Consider the following 17667-nt stretch of genomic DNA (forward strand, 5'->3'; position numbering starts at 1 on the left):
CCTTTCATCTTGTGTGCAGTAATCCTGATGGACTTTAGGACCTGAGATTTCTACGGTGCAGTTCAGTGCCACTGCCACCCCAGCCTCCGGCACAGAGGGGTGCCAGGGCACGCACCGTACTCCACCCCCACGTAGCTGCTGGAATGGTCCCCAAGGAGTTGTCAGACAAGCAAACTGGAATGGTTCTCATCTTTCACAGACACCAACCCGGCTCCTGCTTTACCTTTAGGAATGGGAAGGCTGTAAAGGTACCCTTTCATCATCTGCATTCCCCAGTTTTCTGTTCCAACTAGCATTCTGGTTTGTCTTTTCCTGCATGTTTTAGAAACAACTATGATATTCAATTGATTTTTATTAAAGGGCATTGTATTCTTAGAGTTAAATTTCTATTATCATTCGGTTTCATTTTGGTTTGGTCTGGGGACATGACACCGGCTAATCCAATTCGCTTTTATAGATCATATTAGATGAATCACAGATGAAGATAATAAGTTTCCTAGGTCATTCAAGGTGAAACAGAATTTCAGACATAATACCTTCCTCTAGAAGAAAAAAATACTTAGATGACTATTGAACAAATACTTGCAATAAATTCTAACTAACAAATTGTACTGCAGGAATAGTGAAAACAGGAAGACTGTTCTTCCAAATATTGTGCTACATGTATCATATCAAATATGAAGCCTTGCTCTGACATGCACAAAGCATTGTATAACAGTATGAAATCCCAGCGTTGATGAAACTCTGATTACCACCCACTGAAATGCCCGATTCCTCCCATGCCTTTTTACATAATTGCCCCCCCCCCAATTGGCTAAACCAAGTGTCTGTTAGTTTCTGTGTCTCCTGGGGGAGTGAGAATTTTTATTTCTAATAAGAATTTTTATTTCTATTCTGCTTTTTCCTATCTTATTCCTGATTAATGGCATATTCTCTAGTTAAAAAAAAGTTTGAGATCAAACGTGAGATAAGGAATACTAATCAGTGAAATGACTTCCACAGACATACTTTAAATTTTGTGAGTTTATGCTATACATTATAAAAAAAGAAATCTAGAGTAGATCAACCGGCTAAGTTATTTTGTACTGATGGTACTACAAAAACTCATTTTACAGAAATAAAATCAGTTTCGCAATGTAATGAAAAAGAATCTAAAAAAATTAAAGGTTAGCCAGAAATATCAACAACATGTGCTTTTTTATGATGACGACACTGCAGGAACCATCTCATCTCCATGAATAAGCATTTACTCATCCTCGTTAGCAGATATATATGCCTACTTGTCCTGTAACTTAACATTGAAGGCCACATTAAAAAGATGTAACACATCATTTGCTGAACAAAACAGAAATTAGCCATATAAAAAGATCATTATTAAAAAGACTCTTAAGAGAATGCCAACATTGATTTGAATTGACTCCAGGTGTTACTCTGCTTATTATTTGGAAGGTTGTAAGTTAATTCAGTGGCACTTCACTTTGACACAAAAAAGGCATGATGAAAAATTGAAACCAGAGTCATAAATTTTGACAGAAAGACACTAATAGGAGCAACCAATGACAAAATAAACTGTAGATCTAAGCAATAAGCAATGGCTAATCAAACCTAAGAGGATTTGCCTAATTAATCCTGTGTTGCACAGCTATCCAGATTGCTTTTTCATCCAATCCATATTGTAACTACTCATTACTTACGCTTAGCTTTCCAGAAACAAGTGACATACCACGTAACAAGTTTAACAGAATTACTATTTTTGGACTGGTTTACTGCACTACTGTGTAAGCAGTTGGCTAATGCACTGAAAAAATAGTTCCAGAACTCCAAACTGTTTGGAATTAGTTTCTTTTTAAAATCACAAACCAAATGGTAACAGTAAACATTAACTATTTGGAGAGCAGCATTTGCCTTTAGAAGGGAACCTCCTTTTTAAAGGAAATTGTGGGAAAAGAACTTTATGTCTGCATACTTCACGTTTGGTTTTGAGTTCATCAAAGAAAAGATACAGGCTAACAAGCAGCGTATTGTCAAAAAAACCCAAACGGTTACAGTTTAAAGGCTGCTCTAATTGATAAATTCAAAATATCTGACAAAGAAGCTCCAGAATGTGGCAGGTGTGTGTCATGTACAGTTTTACTGTCTAAGTAAAGCAAACATATGAAGAGATTAAAAAAATAGATTAAGTGTTTTATAAGCTACTGCTAGCCTACACTAGCCAGCTGAAGGCTTTAAATAATTTAATCCCTTCAGCAACTGCCAGTCCCAACTGCAATACTGAAACAAGGTCTGAATTCAGTTTGAAACCCAACAGGTGCAGTCTAATACTGCTTCCTTAATTCAGCTACTGATCTATGTTTATGCTTGTAGAGGACAGCATATTCTTAAATTCACCATGGCATTAATTAAATTAGTCTAAGTGCTTCTTGTTTTATCCCATCTTCTACTATCAAATTTACCTCAGACAGTACTCTGTTTCTTTCCCCTCCCCTCTACAAATGCTCTTCGTGCCAGATGGAAGACAAAGAGTTCTCAAAAAGCTTTTAAAATAGATTTATTTTTTTTTTACATATAACTTATGTAAAAATACTAAATAAGCCACGGAAAGTGACCAATATTAAACATTTAATAATGATTTTATTAGCTTGAATTTTCATATCTGCATGTGGAAGGAAGTATATAAACTTAATGGCAAGCAAAATCTGTAATGGCATATCACCACTTGTACTTGGTCTTTTCTTCGGATAATCCTGGCCATTTAAATTGCAGCCGATACAAATAAACCATTTCTCATTTTTATATGCTACTATATTATTTTTACCAACATTTTCTAGTAGCACAAACTAACGCATAATGCCAAAAGTAACAATTCACCAGAAAAAAAGTCAAACTAAAAAAGCAGCACTACTATGAAGCTTCTACCAACAGTAACAGGGACAGGGGTTTTCCCCATTTCTCTTTCAAGTCAGGAACAGTTTAATGAAGCACAGGGAAATGCTGCTTAGGATCCTACTTCCCAAGAAGTTTAAAGGCTAACCTATATTTTCTTCCATCACAGGACAAGAGATGAAGAAACTTCCCACCACCTTATTTCTGTCACTCTGTCAACAGAGCTGGAAGATGAGAAAATTCAAGGCACGACTTCCTTTTCCTTTCTTGCAGCCTGGGGCATGATCATACTCGGGATGCATATAGAGAGTTTTCTCTATCAAGCAAGTAAGCATCATGTTTGGCATATGCAAATGAGAGGATAGCATTACCTCTTAATGCAATCTTAATTCAAAATTTCTGCATGCTAAAGTAGTAAGGCACCGGAGTAATAAAGCCAGCTCACCTAGCAGATCATAATTCCCTGCCATGCGATCAATCAGTTCTATAATATGCTATGCAAGTGACATGCAGGCTTATGAAGAAGAAAACAGATTAAATGTACACGAAAACAAAAACATTTTCTCAAATCCCAGTCTGCTCAAGATATTAATACTTAGCTAAAAAATGCAAAGATTGTATAAAAAAACATATAAAAACATGTCTTGTGACTACAAAAACAATACAAAAACATAAAAAAAATGTCTTGTGACTACAACAAAAAGTAAACCGGTGCACAAGCACAAATTTGAATTTCCAATAATTCTATCAGCACGTGGATGAACAATATTCCTCAGTATGTTAAAAGTATCTCTGAAATCAGACAGAACACAGTTATTTCCACAGTTCTGTATATACGGAATTCAACTTTTAATTATTAACAACTATTCTTTTTATTATATGAAGTAATACAGGCACCATCCATTCTCTATTTTAAAACCGAATACATTGAATTGTAGATTTTTCTTTTCTAATTCATCTTAATGTTGATGTAATACAGTTTTATTAATATTTACAGTGTGTCCTCTGATCAAACTTGTACTTCAAAGCACTAAATGAATGAATTTTTGGAGCACAGGACAACCCAAAGTGAATTCAGAGCTAGTGTTATGGCTGTATCACCTAGTTTATACAAATATGAAATTTAAAACTCAGGTTAAAAACTATTTATTCCAGAATTATGACTTTTGAAAGGAGGAGAAATCAGAAGGGGAGAAAATTTACAAAAGATAGATTGTAGGAAGGCTCAGTCAGTGAGAATATCTGTATAATACTAAAAAAGCCTAGTTTTAATTCAGAAATCCCTATATATCAAATAACTTACAATATTTAGGGTATATAATTTTATTCCGGTAAAACTATTTACATGAACAATTTTTAGTCACAATAATCACTGCCTAAGAATTCCCCATATAATCTTCTGGAATTAAGAGTCTGCAGAATCAGACTTGTTAAGTATTTAATAAACATGATGCTAACTGATGTTCAAAAAAAAACCCCAAAACCAACCCAAAAACCATGGCATTGCAGTGGTAAAATACTATAATACTCCATGGAATTTTGGGGAAAAAGTAGTGTTTTCATGAAGGCACTCACTCCCAAAGATAGCTGGTATGAGAAAGTGTGTGAAACTACCGTAATATAGACCTAGAAACTAAAGCAGTTAGCCAGACATCCAAAAGATCTCAAAATAAAGAGTGGGTTAGTTTGAATTCCAGTCTCTGCTTTTAAAGTTCACTTCTTATTCTTTTCTAAAGTGGTTGCTCAGGAAAAAAAAAAAAAACAACAAAAAAAACCAACCAAAACTAAACTTACAATGTTTTTTTCAAGAACAGCATGATTTAGAAAAAAGAACACCCAGCTGCTGTGAAAATTAGAAAAGATCCCTAAGACTCACCACTTTTGATCAGAAGGCATTGCACCCTTTCCCTTCTATGTCCTGTAGGGATTTAAATGGGGGATAGAGTCATCTTGTTCCTCTTGCTCATCCCCTTTCTGGCAACATTTGTCCCCTGGTGTACAGACACAGAGGGAGAAATTAATACACTTTTTCTTGCTTACTTGTGCAAAGGATACGTGATGCTCCTGGTAGCTTTTATACCACCCCATGCACAAAATCCAGGCACAGTCTGGCCTCTCAGAAAACAGTGTTCCAAGTTAATTTTTCTTTCTGTTAAGTTACTTCTGCTTTATTCTGTTGTTGATTTGTCTGCAGAAAAGTCCCAATACAAGACAGAAAACAATACTGCTTGCTAGAGGCAAGCATGATCCCAAAAGACACAGCCTAACTTTTCCTCAAAGCTGTGCCAATGTACAGGGTTACTGACTTGCAGTCTTTCTGCTCTTCAGGTCCTGGGAAAACTCACAGAGCGGCTGCCAAGCTATCAGGAAACAGTGACATATGTCCAAAATGGCTCCCATGCATGCTGCTTTGCTAGATTCCATAATAATGTAAGTATCCTTTTCCTTTATCAGGATTATTTCATGAAAGCCAATGTTTTATCTAATCTGGAATCATTTAGTGGCAGTAAGGTACTTTGGCCTTCATCGTTCCTTGGATGAACAACAACTGGCCTACGGTTAGTGTTTACTTGGAAGGCATCACAGCCTGAGGAGAGTCAGAGTACTTTAAGGTTACACCAGTGGGAACACCCTGCTCACTGTAGTACTGTTGGGTCTCTCTTGGGCCCATTTGTCAGTATTTTGGACTGTAAAAATTTCTATGGGAGCAGACAAGACTTCCCTTGAGATTCCAGATTTCATAACAGAGCTTTTGCCACAAACCAAAGGGCAGCTCCAAACTGGGAAATAATGTTTGCCTTTCTACAGCATCTTTTTTTTTTCAAAGCCTGCAAATAATGTTTCAAACACACGCTCATGTATTTTAGTAGACAGGATTTGGCAGAGAAGCACAGCATTGAGAAATCTAGCCCTGCCCTGCCTGTGCCAATGTGAACTTGATCACTAGTTCTTTGAAGTGAATAGTGAAGTCTCAAGTGTCCACTATACCTCTGTAAAAAGAGTACTTATTATGCAGGTTAATTAATAGCCTTGGTTTATAGACACTGGAAATAAGATTAGTAACTCACTTCCTATTCTGTTTGGGTTCCACCCTATGCCCAGTCACCTCAGCATGTCTTCATCTAGTCAAGTAAATGACAGGACTAACATTTGTCACCTGCAGTTTCTTCTTCCACCCTCTCCACAGGAGGAAAAGTTAATGTTAAAAGAATATCTCAGGAGAGAAAGCGGTTAGCTTTGCGTTAGTTCTTTGTGACTGTGAGAGTTAATTCCAACGGCAAGCAGCAGCCCCCCATTGTCAAGTGGGTGTAAGTGATACGTAGCAAGTGATACACAGAACCTAAGTAGTGGTCTACATCCAGAACCGTACTACTGCAACGAAAAGTATTACGCCAAAGATTAACCCAAGCTGTGCAACCTGGCACGTTAGCGTGGCTCTGAAGCCTGTAACTCCTAGTCACCAATAATAGATGTATGATGCAGTACACTCAGGCTGTGTATTTGCTCACTACCCTTTCTTCAGGAATGAAGTATCATTGATTATATATGAGCTAACCCTCCCCATAATAACCCTTACAGTTTCCTCTCACCATGACACAGCTCACCAGCTAGTTACTACATATATAATTTTCAGCAGCTGACTAGTATAGTACCCACTCTATACGCACATGTGTGACCACTCGGAATCCCTTCTGAGACCATCACACAGTGGCCACATGGCTTTTGTGAGTGCTTTGCTCTTGGGCCAGTCAAGCCCACCTACCACGCAGCAAAGCCCTGCTAAAAAACTAGCACAAACAGAGGATTCTTCTGAAAGAAGTCTCGGTCACTTGCAAAGAGTGGCAGAGTAAGGAAAACTTCAAATACTTTAAATGTAATTTCGTAAGTATTCTTGCTATTATTAGTACTGAGGACTATTATTTTCCTTCCCTCGCCCCCCCATTTTTCCCCTCAAGCTCATTTACTAATTTTTCCTCTTCAGCATTTGTACTCAATTCTATTTCAAGTTGTGTATGTAGGGTTTTAATTATCTTCTATTTTGGGGCATTAAAAGATTCTGAATCATCCCACCTTCTGGGAGATTAGTAAATCCAGTGATTACCAACAAAAACGCTGCTGAATGCCTATTATCCATGTTAACTATTCAATTAAAAAATATGCTGGAGCCGTCAGCAGGACACTTCCATTTCATGGTTGAATAGAAGGAAAAAAAATCTTTCAAAATTGCTCTGAAGCAATTACTTTAAAACTTCTTTTTCAGAGCTAATTTTTCTCCTGTACCTACATGCTGGAACAATAAAACCTGTGCATGGAGGTCAATGGCTGTAGCAGCCCATGCAGAAGTCATTTGGCAGATACGGAGGCTTGTCTTCAACAACCCACTAAGATGAAGCCCTTATTTGTACCCATTTTCTTCCCTTTCTGCATATGTTTTGAGTAGAATACATTTTGTTTCTGCCTCCTAACCTTTTTAGACACAAGGAGGCTGCCACATGTGTTAGTATCCTGACGCTCTTCTGATTTCAATATTTTAAACAGACATTTCTGATCATGAACATAATTTTTAGCCTAATCAAGCTTAAAATCATCAGTAATTTAGAGGTTTTGGAGCAACTTCTCTTTCTAGCACTTCTGTGGTTCAAACTTTTTTTTTTTTTTTGCTTTTCCATTTTTTTAATCTTGATTTTGCATTGAGAGTGCCTATATGCCATCTTATAGTTTGGCTACAGTTGGAAATGAGTTGACTGACTAAACGGGTGAGAAAACCCAGCAGCAGGTGGAGGAGTGGCCTGGGATGGAGCCCCTTCCTAACAGCTATTTACACCACAAGCAAAGCGCTCCCTGAAATATGCCTCCACCCAGGTCTCTCAAGCTGATCTTAAATTCGTATATGGCCTCATACTTCATCAGCATGGCAAATTAAGCTACCTCAAAACTCTTCCAAATCCCACTAACAAAAACCTAGGTGCGTTTCAAAGGAACCTTCCATTTCTGAGATCTGTTTGTGGCACCTGTGGAACAAGTGTTAGGCAACATACACTAGTTTGCACAAACAAGTAATTTTGAAATTAGCTAACAACAAGCACCACTACATGAAGTTGCCACATTACCTGTCTAAGGTTGCCATTATCAGAACATTTAGCTACTATAAAGATGCTACAGAACACATGATTTGAGCAGAAAATATACCTGGAGGTATACCTGTATCGGGCAACAACTTCCAAGGCTTGCCTGCCTTTTATACTTTGAGAAGGATATTCAAGAGCACTTTCAAATGGAAGCCACTGTAGAATAGTATCTACACACACCCTGTTTCAAGGAAGGATAGGAGCAAATAGTTTTTCCCAAGAGATGGTGTATGCAGGGAGCCTGTCGGTGCCTTGTCATTCCAGTTACAGTCTCTGCCCATCCTACCAGCAAGAGCAACATGGATGTTAATATACAAAATGGGCTCGGGGGAACAGAGCAGATAAATGGTAGTCAGCTGTGCATAATGCAAATTAATGGGTCGGGGATTACCATTAACAGGGCCTGGCATACATATTTCTATACATATTTTTATACATACATATATAAATACACACACATGCTTTAAAACATGAAACAAGGATGAATATATAAGATTCAGACTTTCTATTTTCAGGTGCATTAACATCTGCTATACAGTCACAAAAAGCCAAAAAGGTTAGACAAACAACTATATGCAACTTATGACTTAATATGAGAGAACTGTGTCTGCTGCCTGTCCCTAGGGACTGTTCTTTCATTTGGGGCTAACTGAAAAGGTTTCTGCTCCCTATCTATTTCTAGCCAAATGTAAAAGCTGTGACTTCAGCAGATCACTTCAGCTATCACAACACAGTTGGTTAGAACAACACAGTCACTGGATTGCTCTGCACCTTCGTGCAGCTAGCACAGACAAAACCACCAGTGCTCCATGGAGAAATTTCTCCTTATAAAATAGAGAAATTAACTCTTCCCCTTCCAACCTGAGAATGATTCTGCTCAATCTTCAGTATCAGACTTGAGAGGTGAGAAGACTGCCATTTGGTAAAACCATCCCCCCATCAGCTTCATGCAGGCTCAGGTCAGCTGATGAGCAGCATTTCTATTCTCTCCTACCCAAGCACAGCACAGAAAAGTAACATAAAATCCAAATATTCAAAAAAGATTTAAGCATTTTTTTTACATTACTATTTCCATCCCCATTTGCTTTTCTCAGTTGCTTAACTTATAAAATTTAAAAAAATATTTCACTCTAGAGCCACACACGTCCATGTAGACGCCTGACACACCCCAGTGACTTGTTTTTACGGGAGTTACACAGTATTCCTGGTGTTGCCTCAGTAACAACTCCTACACTAGGATACTTGAGGAAACCAGGGCACAATTTAATGAGTACCACGGCATGTACTCTGTAGTCCTAAAGCTACTTCAGTAGTGTCTGGGAGGAGGCTGTTTACTTCTTACCTTGACATTTACAGAGAGAATACGAAGCAGACTGTCATCCATGACGCATGTGCAAATCCCAGTGCCGCGCAGAGCAACGTGACACAGTTACTGGCACAAAGTACACCATAGAAATGAACCAAGTACCTGTATCGGGTCTGGAGTTTTTTCTTAAATCTTTCCTACATTTTTTTTAAAAAAACCCTGTTTGAATGCAATTTATTAAATCAATTGTTCTATAAGGAAGACAGAAAAAATGTAATAAAGAAAAGAAAAATAAAAAGTCTTATGAGCCTTTAGAGAGAATAGGGAATATCCTGCAAGGAAAATATCCCAGCTCAATATCCACCAGACTCCTGAAGTTTTACAGTTCCCAAACCACATTCTGGATTTCATACGCTGACTTGCTAACAGAGGTAGCCTGTAATAAAGGAGAACTGGTGAGCTGCAAGCATACCATTGGTAGCAAAAACAGCTATGAAAAAAAAAGAACAGATGCTTTATGAATACTAGAGATGGATGTGACAGTGTTCTTCAAAGCTGGTAAGAGTTTAAGAAGTAAGCAAGTGAACAAGCTAATATGTCTTCTGCTGGATCTACCTTTTTGCTCGTTGTAATTGGAACCTTGTTTATAAAAGCTGTTTACTTCTGCCCCTGCTCAAACAGCCTAGAGGTGCCACACCAGTCTGGACTGAATGCCTGGGGTTTTTTTATCCTTTTTGCTTTTCTGGTCAGGAAACAGGCAGAGGATGCAGGCCAGACAGCCAATTCAATAATGACTTGTGTGATTTTTTTTCAAAGATAGACAGTTCCTAAAAGGATTTGAAGGGTCAATAGGTGTCAAAAATACAATTTGCTCTAGAACAACTACAGCACCTCTTCACATTTTTAAAATAATTGTTAGCGACAATTATTCTTGCAGTTAGGGAACAAATGCAACTGTCTACAGGATCTGTCAGATCTGATGTGCAGAAAACAGCACTGCACTCAGAACAAGGTGGCTACCTTAAATATACTACACCCCATTTTGCACACAAAGCTCTGCAAATTACGAGTGATTCTTTAAAGCAGTCCACTAGTAAGATCTTTGTGAGCTTTACAATTAACGTCTCTAGGATCAGTATTTAATCCAAAGACGAGGACAATCTAAGGAGAATAAAAAAGGATCCAACAGTCAATATGAAATGACAGCCATGTGGAAAGCAAGGTCTCCAGATGGTACGTTTGGACTTTTTCTTCCTTTAGTAACAGTGACCCCAGGTCTGGCTGTTGTTTATTTGTAATAGTATTTTTCAAATTCCACTCCAATTTTAAGCATTCATTACTCACTAGAGATGGATATGACTGTAAATTTCAGTGCCGGTTCAGAGTGCCTACAGTTTGCAGGAGGGAATCCCTTCCATACAGACAGACAGGCTTTGACATATTGAAGATTTTAGCTTCATATCTTACATTTTTATATTTTACAAAACTGGGTAAAGAGAAAGCAAAGGGCTACTACTTATTCTTACTCTATCCTCCCCTGAGGTCTTGCTATCTGCTTTAGCCTATGGCAGGTTTCTTTCTTACACATTTTAACACTGCATTCTAAACATTATTTCAGACAATTTTTTCAGTATGTGCCCTTTTTAAATAGAAACAAACTGCATTAGTCCCTAAAAAGAACTACACAGAAGGCCAACTAATGAGACGATCTCTTTACCCCCAGTGAAAAATCTGGACAACTCCTATAAAAGATATTCTATAGTTATTTACAATACAGCACAGAAAAGTAACACAAATCTTTCTCTGAATTTTATCATTTTATAAATGCCTGAAGTATTTCCTTGCCTTTTTATTCCCAGAATATAATGGGAAAATGTATTTACTCAAAATCTTTCTAAAATACAAAAATAATTACTTTACTTGAAATATATATTCAGATAATCATTAGGAATAATATTTTTTCAGAATTCACAAAAATAAAAGGTAAAATAGTTTCTCTCAAAATAGTTGGTTGTGTTTCATACCTCTTGCTTACATTACTGGAATTTCTCAGTCATTTGTTGTTCACTGTCACTCAGATGTTTTACAGAAATAGATGGCAATGCTGCCAGGAAGCTGTGTCAGATAGCTCTGAGACAACATGCTATATCACCTTAGATGTATGTAACTTATGTCTCACATTTCCTAATAGTTCACTTTGTTTTCTAGAATCCTATGACAAGTAGCAAAAATATGAGAAAAATGTATAAGCAATGCCCTGAGTATACAGAAACAACAGCATCAGCCCTAATAGCTCCTAAGGCCTGTCTGAACTAAAATGTACTTTAACATTATGAAATATTTTAAACAGATTTAGGAAGAAAAAAAAAAAAAAATCTGTATTTCCAGATCCAGGACTAAAATTGTCTTTTCATTCAGACACCTTATATTTGGGTTTTATAAACCCCTTTATTTATGTTGTTACTGTCACATGCTATACGTCCTCCTTTTTAATATGAGTTAAATACAGAAATCAGAATGAATGAAATACAGTTGGGAAAGAGAAACTACAGATGTTTCCTCAATTTCATATATGCATGTAGATATAGACATTTTAAAAACCTGTATACACATATAAAATGTATTTAATCTAACTAGTTAGTTCTGTCAGATAGCAGTGCTTCTGTTTGAGTATTACTGACAGATGCTGTAAATTTTGAGTACAAAGGAAAGGGATAAAACAAGCCATAACAGTTTTTAACCCACAGTATTCTTCTGAGGGCTTTGAAAAGATGAGTAAATGTGCTTTCAAAATTTATGATGATTGTAAGGGTCATTTACCACCGTACTTAAAACAGTGGTATTTTTCTTCATTACCTCTTGGTATTAACTTACATTCCTCACGGTGTTCACACTTTTCCGGTGCATACAGCAGTGTTTTCCCCTACAGACTTGATTATGTTTGGAAAACAAAACATGTAATGATTTGATAAATAGCTTAGGAACGGTTCTTTAACACTGGTAACTAGTGCAGAGAGCTAGCTTCTGCTAGAAAAACGCAGAAAAGATCATGAGTTTATAAACATAGGAACTTTCAAAGCAAACTTAAAAGGAGAGTAGCAAAAGGAAGGAATAGGATTCATTATGAAAACCAGCAGATAATTGTAACAAAAACATATTCTAAAAATGAGTCATAAGCAAAGGAAGAAAAATCAAAGTGGGAGGACAAAGATACTGCTGAAAAAAGCACATTGAGCTAGATAACATACACAATGCATTAAGTCTTTTAAGTACTCTAACGCAACCAGCCAAACCTGCTGTCTTTCAGCTTTTCTAAACACAATTACATCCTTTGATGAGCAAATAATTTACAAGACACAACTACGTGCCATCCTTCAGTCTATCACATAGGCACGCTGTCATCAGTTAGCTAATCATACTCTCTAAACATTTGTCTTCAGTATGTGACCCAAGAAGCTATCACATGCTTTTCAACAAGACGTGTAGATCCCTCCAGAATACCACACCATTGCTGGCAGTTTCCATGCTGCTGCCATGCCCTCCATCCCACCAGCATGCAGACAAATAGAGCTGCCTGGCTCTGTATTCCAAGACATACAGAACCACTGCATGCTATGTTATTTCTTGCTTGCGCCCAAAAGAAATCGGGGGATAATTTCTCTGTTTATCTATGGGATAAAAGGGATAAAGGAGGCCCCTGAAATAAATTTCTGAGTAGTAACAAAGTTAACGTAGGGGTAATCTGTTACACCACGTGGAAATGGATTCTGTTCTCCCTAATTACTAGGATAGAGACCTGTTGCTTTTTTGGCATGCAATATTTCTGCAAGGAGATAGCAGTGGGAGTTTCAGAAGCTATTTTAGAACCGAAGTCCACAAACGCATTAGCAATAACTTTGTCAGCCTGCATTGACACAGATCCATGGTTCTGTTCTGACAGACCAGTGATTCTTACATAGGCTATATTCCACCCAGGAACAAGAGCACATGCTGCTGAAAGCACATGGTGATGTTTAACCCGCAGCAGGTCTAGAGTTTTTTATATGCATACAGCTTTGTGAGAAAGTCCCCTGGTACTTTCAGCATCCAAACAACAGCCCAAAGGCATGTTTCTACCATTCTGTGGAAACGATTACTGCTAAATTGTTTCAGATCTGCTGGCAGTATATTTGTAACTGGGAAAGCTACAGTTGTTGCAATGGGCACTTGGATTTACAAGGTAATTAGCTCTGACAGTATTCCCAAACCTACTGTCAGGTCTGAGTGGATGGCCTTCCCACACTGTGCTGGGATACATACATCCTCCTGTGCTCATAATTTCTAATGAATTACAGAAATAAAAAGGAAAAAGTGTGGGATTCGTTCATTTTCAATCGAACTTGAATTGAAATTCTGTTTTGCATACAGTGGAATGGATACATATTCTGATACACAGCAGCTCTTGTTCTGTTGCTTCAAGGAACAAAATCAGGAAAAACTATTGCAAAAAGAGTCGCAACAGAAAGCCTGAATGATGAGAAATAAAGACAGATCATTTCCAGTCAAGAAACAAACAAATGTAATAAAAATCCATGGTGCACACATTTTCGTGTTAGATCACTGCAGGATCATTACATTTGGGGTAATTTATATATACATACACACATATGCCACTAAAATTATAGCAATATATGATAAGAACTGCTTCATGGCCTGTCTTGTAGTTCACCATTGAGGGTTTTAACTGCTTCACTGCATAGCAACAGCAACTCACAAACAGAACGTGATAATGTGTACCATAATCAGGGAGGAATTTTCCCCAGGAATTGTCCCCAGACAGTCTTTGAAAAGTTACTACTTGGAACAAGAGCTAATATATAAGCACGACGTTCCCTTTTCTGCCTCATTGCCCTCTGTAGGCTAATAAAATGAAATGACTGTTCCAGAGTAAACACTTGTCCATGTATTATTATTTAAAAACTGTCAAAATAACACACAAAAAAATAACAAATGCATGAAAGTAACATGAAATTAACTGTAATGTAAGGTTTAAGTACAATCAATATGTAATTAGAGCTGCCCAGAAGAGGCAATACTTTTCAGACTGTTGACCTGAAGGGTATTTTTTCTTATATTTAGGCTGAGACAATTCCTTTAACTGAGATTTCAAAGTACAGTGTTATGCTATTTCAGAAATACAAAACCAAAGCAAGTTCTACTATAACATGTGGTGGTTGAGCTGAGGTATCATGACTGAGGTTCAAATGCAGTAACTCCACTAACTACAAGCTTAGCTAATAAAGATAATGTAAAAGCACCTCCTTAGCTTTGTGTCCCTATTAATTTAGTAAAAAACCAGCATACACTAACACTCAGAGTCACTGTTTTTACTAGGGAACACAGCTCTGCTAACACGCAGCCCGACTTCTTCTGAAAAAGGACCCTGGCATTGTCATTAATTGCAAATTTAACTGTCTGTTTGTCTGATCTGATCACCATGGTACCCAGATAGATAAATATGAAAACATAATGCTTAATTCAAAGAGCATGCAATCTGCCAAGGTAAACTTACTCAGGGATAAACTCAAAGGGAGCAGTTATTTGAAGCACAGTGTTCGGGTTTAAGCCTGGACTGGGTAACATCACCAGTATAGGAGATTTGCAGAGAGGTCAGAAACATTAGTTATTTCTTTAAAATAAACTTTGATAACCATAAACTCTGACAATAGCTGCATTAGAGACAGAAGTGTAGCTTAAGATGGGACACACAGGACACTCGTAGTAGGTTCTGAAGGTGAACTGAGGCAAGGATTGTTTTGTGGTTCAAGCTGTAAACCATGAATGTGATTGCTATTCCAGCACCAGAAGGGTACTGGCATTTCCAAGATTTGTAAGTCAAGCTTGCCTAAAATAAGGAGATTGAAACAACCCTAAACTTTGGCTTGTTTCACATTGTTTCTAGGTTTCTGAAAGTTTGCTATGTACTTGGATCACACAAGCAAACTTTGGTTTGTAACAGAAGAAAACTAACTTAGAAGAAAGATTGATTCTTATGTAAACTCTTGTTTCCCGGAGCCGAGCTTTCAAGTAAAACATCAAATACTATAGTCACATAGCAACTTCCCCACCCCCATTACAGGTGGACTGGTTGGCCAGTTCCACCTTTCCTGTTGCTCTAGGCTGCACAAACACAGCGCTTGAATAGGTAGGATTTATGTCAGCAGGGTGAACTTCCTAGTCTGTGAACAACTTGGATTTAAAAAAACAAGAATTCTACCCAAAACAGCCTGAGGTGGAAACCTGTGATGCTCTGTGTTTATGTATTCTAATATATTATGAAAATTAATAGCATCTAATGTCTTACAAACTTACTTTTACGCTCTCATTTAATGATGATTGGATTATTCAGCTAAGTAGAATGCATCTGAGTGCAAGCAACACTATGCTCCCATAGTCAATTTTCATTTGCTGTTAATCAACATTTTCAGAAGTACACCAGTATTCTATCAGATAATCACAATTAACACTTAATTTTGTATCGCTGATCTTAAATGAGAAATAACTGCAATAAATACTATGTTTTTAAAAGGTTTTGTCTACTTATTTACAACCAGAGTCAGCACACACTAGAAAACAACTGAGGCTGAATACTGGCTTGCAAAAGTGTGCAACACCAATTACAAATAAGTATGTTCTTCCCCACCTTACTTTGTTCTCCTTTTTCTTTGCTGGCTGATGAATGATATGCTAAATATTGTCGAGTTCCCTCTTTGATTTCCAGTTGTCTTTAGATGTGTCTATTTTCCTTCCATATGCTTCTACTTTCTGCCTTTATTATTACCTTTAAGTATTAATATCCTTAAAACTGGTATGCACGTTACTTTTTTCTAAACCAGGGTGAGGTTAAAATATTTCAAAAATTATTTATCATTGTAATCTGTGACTCGTAGAAGGATTCATAGAAAGCCACTTCTGATGTCAAATAGTAACGTGGCAGGAAAAAGTCCTGTAATCTAAACACAAAAAGACCCGAAGTTACTGCCATGCCTTTTTCTTTACTGGGCGGCTGCCAGGTACGTGGTGCTTGTCCCTTCGCTCAGCTTCCAGTAGAGCCGGAGTGGGGCTCGTCTGCCACCTCCCGGGGGAGTCACAGTGCTGGGGACACAGAGTGGTCACAAGCCAACAGCGAGCAACAAGCCGCGAGATGTAGCCATGGTAGAGGCCATTAAACACATTCTAACTACTTCAAACAGGTCAAACACTCAAAAATTCGAGAACGCTGCAATTAGTGAACTGTGCTGCTGTATTTGTACGCAGTACTTCATCTCCACCCCTCTAGCTGCAAGGCTTGTTTTGGACTCCAATACAGAGAAATAGCATTATTCAGACGTGGGGGGTTTTGTGGTTTTTTGGGTTTTGTGGGTTTGGGGCTATTTTTTTTTTGTGGGTTTGGTTTTTTGTTTTTTGGTGTTGGCCTGGTTTTCGTTTGTTTGTGGAGTTTTTTTATTCGGGAGTGGAGGTCAAACTTCATTCTGCAATTTGAGTTTTTCTAGATTTTTTTTCTCTTTTTTCTGCCTGGAAATTTTGTCCAGGTAGAGTTAGAGGATGTTAGTCTCTCTCTGATTTTCAGACACTTGGAGACTGTTGCAGCCTGGTGGTAAGCATGCAGGAATGCCATAGAAATGGCTGCTGGACACGTGAGACTGGCTGTGCACGTACTGGAGAACTGATCTGCACACATACTATACACCCAAAGCATTCAAGACATGCTGGATTCACTGTATATAGACTATAAATGGTACATCCATAAATATCTGTCCACAAATCTTAAGAAAAAAAAAAATGTAACCCTGCCTCTGAGGCTATCCAGCTGTTGGTTTAAACAACTTTCAGCACTATTTTCATTGCTTCATGTTTCATCATTAAAATACAGTTTTAAACAGGGACAGAGATTCAGCTTCAGATTTCATATAATTATGGTAAATTTTCCAAAGAATCCACAAGGTAATATAAATAAATGTTGATGAATACTAATACTGATCCACAACAGCAAGCAGTGTTACAGAAAGAGAACAACTACTTATACTGGGAAAGAATGCTGGAGTAAAAACAGAACAAGACTGAGAAAAAGCTTGTTTGGTCTACATGTGGATTATTTATACTTTTCTTGGAAAGCTGCTTACAAAAAATAAACAAGTCAATACTGTGTTAAATAGCATTAAATGATAGCCAATTCAAGCAAATGAATCGATGCTGAGGAGGATAGAATTCATCCATAATTTTCACATCTTATTACACCATTAAAAGACATTACTGCAACTACACCGTCTACTATTCACCCTAGTTATTCACTAATCCATTCACCTTCGT

The 17667-nt window shown here is 37.5% G+C and overlaps 1 long non-coding RNA gene across 1 annotated transcript; it reads left to right on the plus strand.

Annotated features, from left to right (window-relative positions):
• Positions 1 to 75: 75 nt before the first annotated feature.
• On the plus strand, positions 76 to 15847 carry LOC141966141 (uncharacterized). The gene is made up of 4 exons (XR_012634551.1): positions 76 to 248; positions 3053 to 3210; positions 5212 to 5313; positions 9369 to 15847. It is a non-coding gene; the product is annotated as an uncharacterized LOC141966141 (long non-coding RNA).
• The last annotated feature ends 1820 nt before the right edge of the window (positions 15848 to 17667 follow it).

The sequence above is a fragment of the Athene noctua genome, chromosome 14 (genome assembly GCF_965140245.1).
Source record: "Athene noctua chromosome 14, bAthNoc1.hap1.1, whole genome shotgun sequence".
NCBI classification, from domain to species: Eukaryota; Metazoa; Chordata; class Aves; order Strigiformes; family Strigidae; genus Athene; species Athene noctua.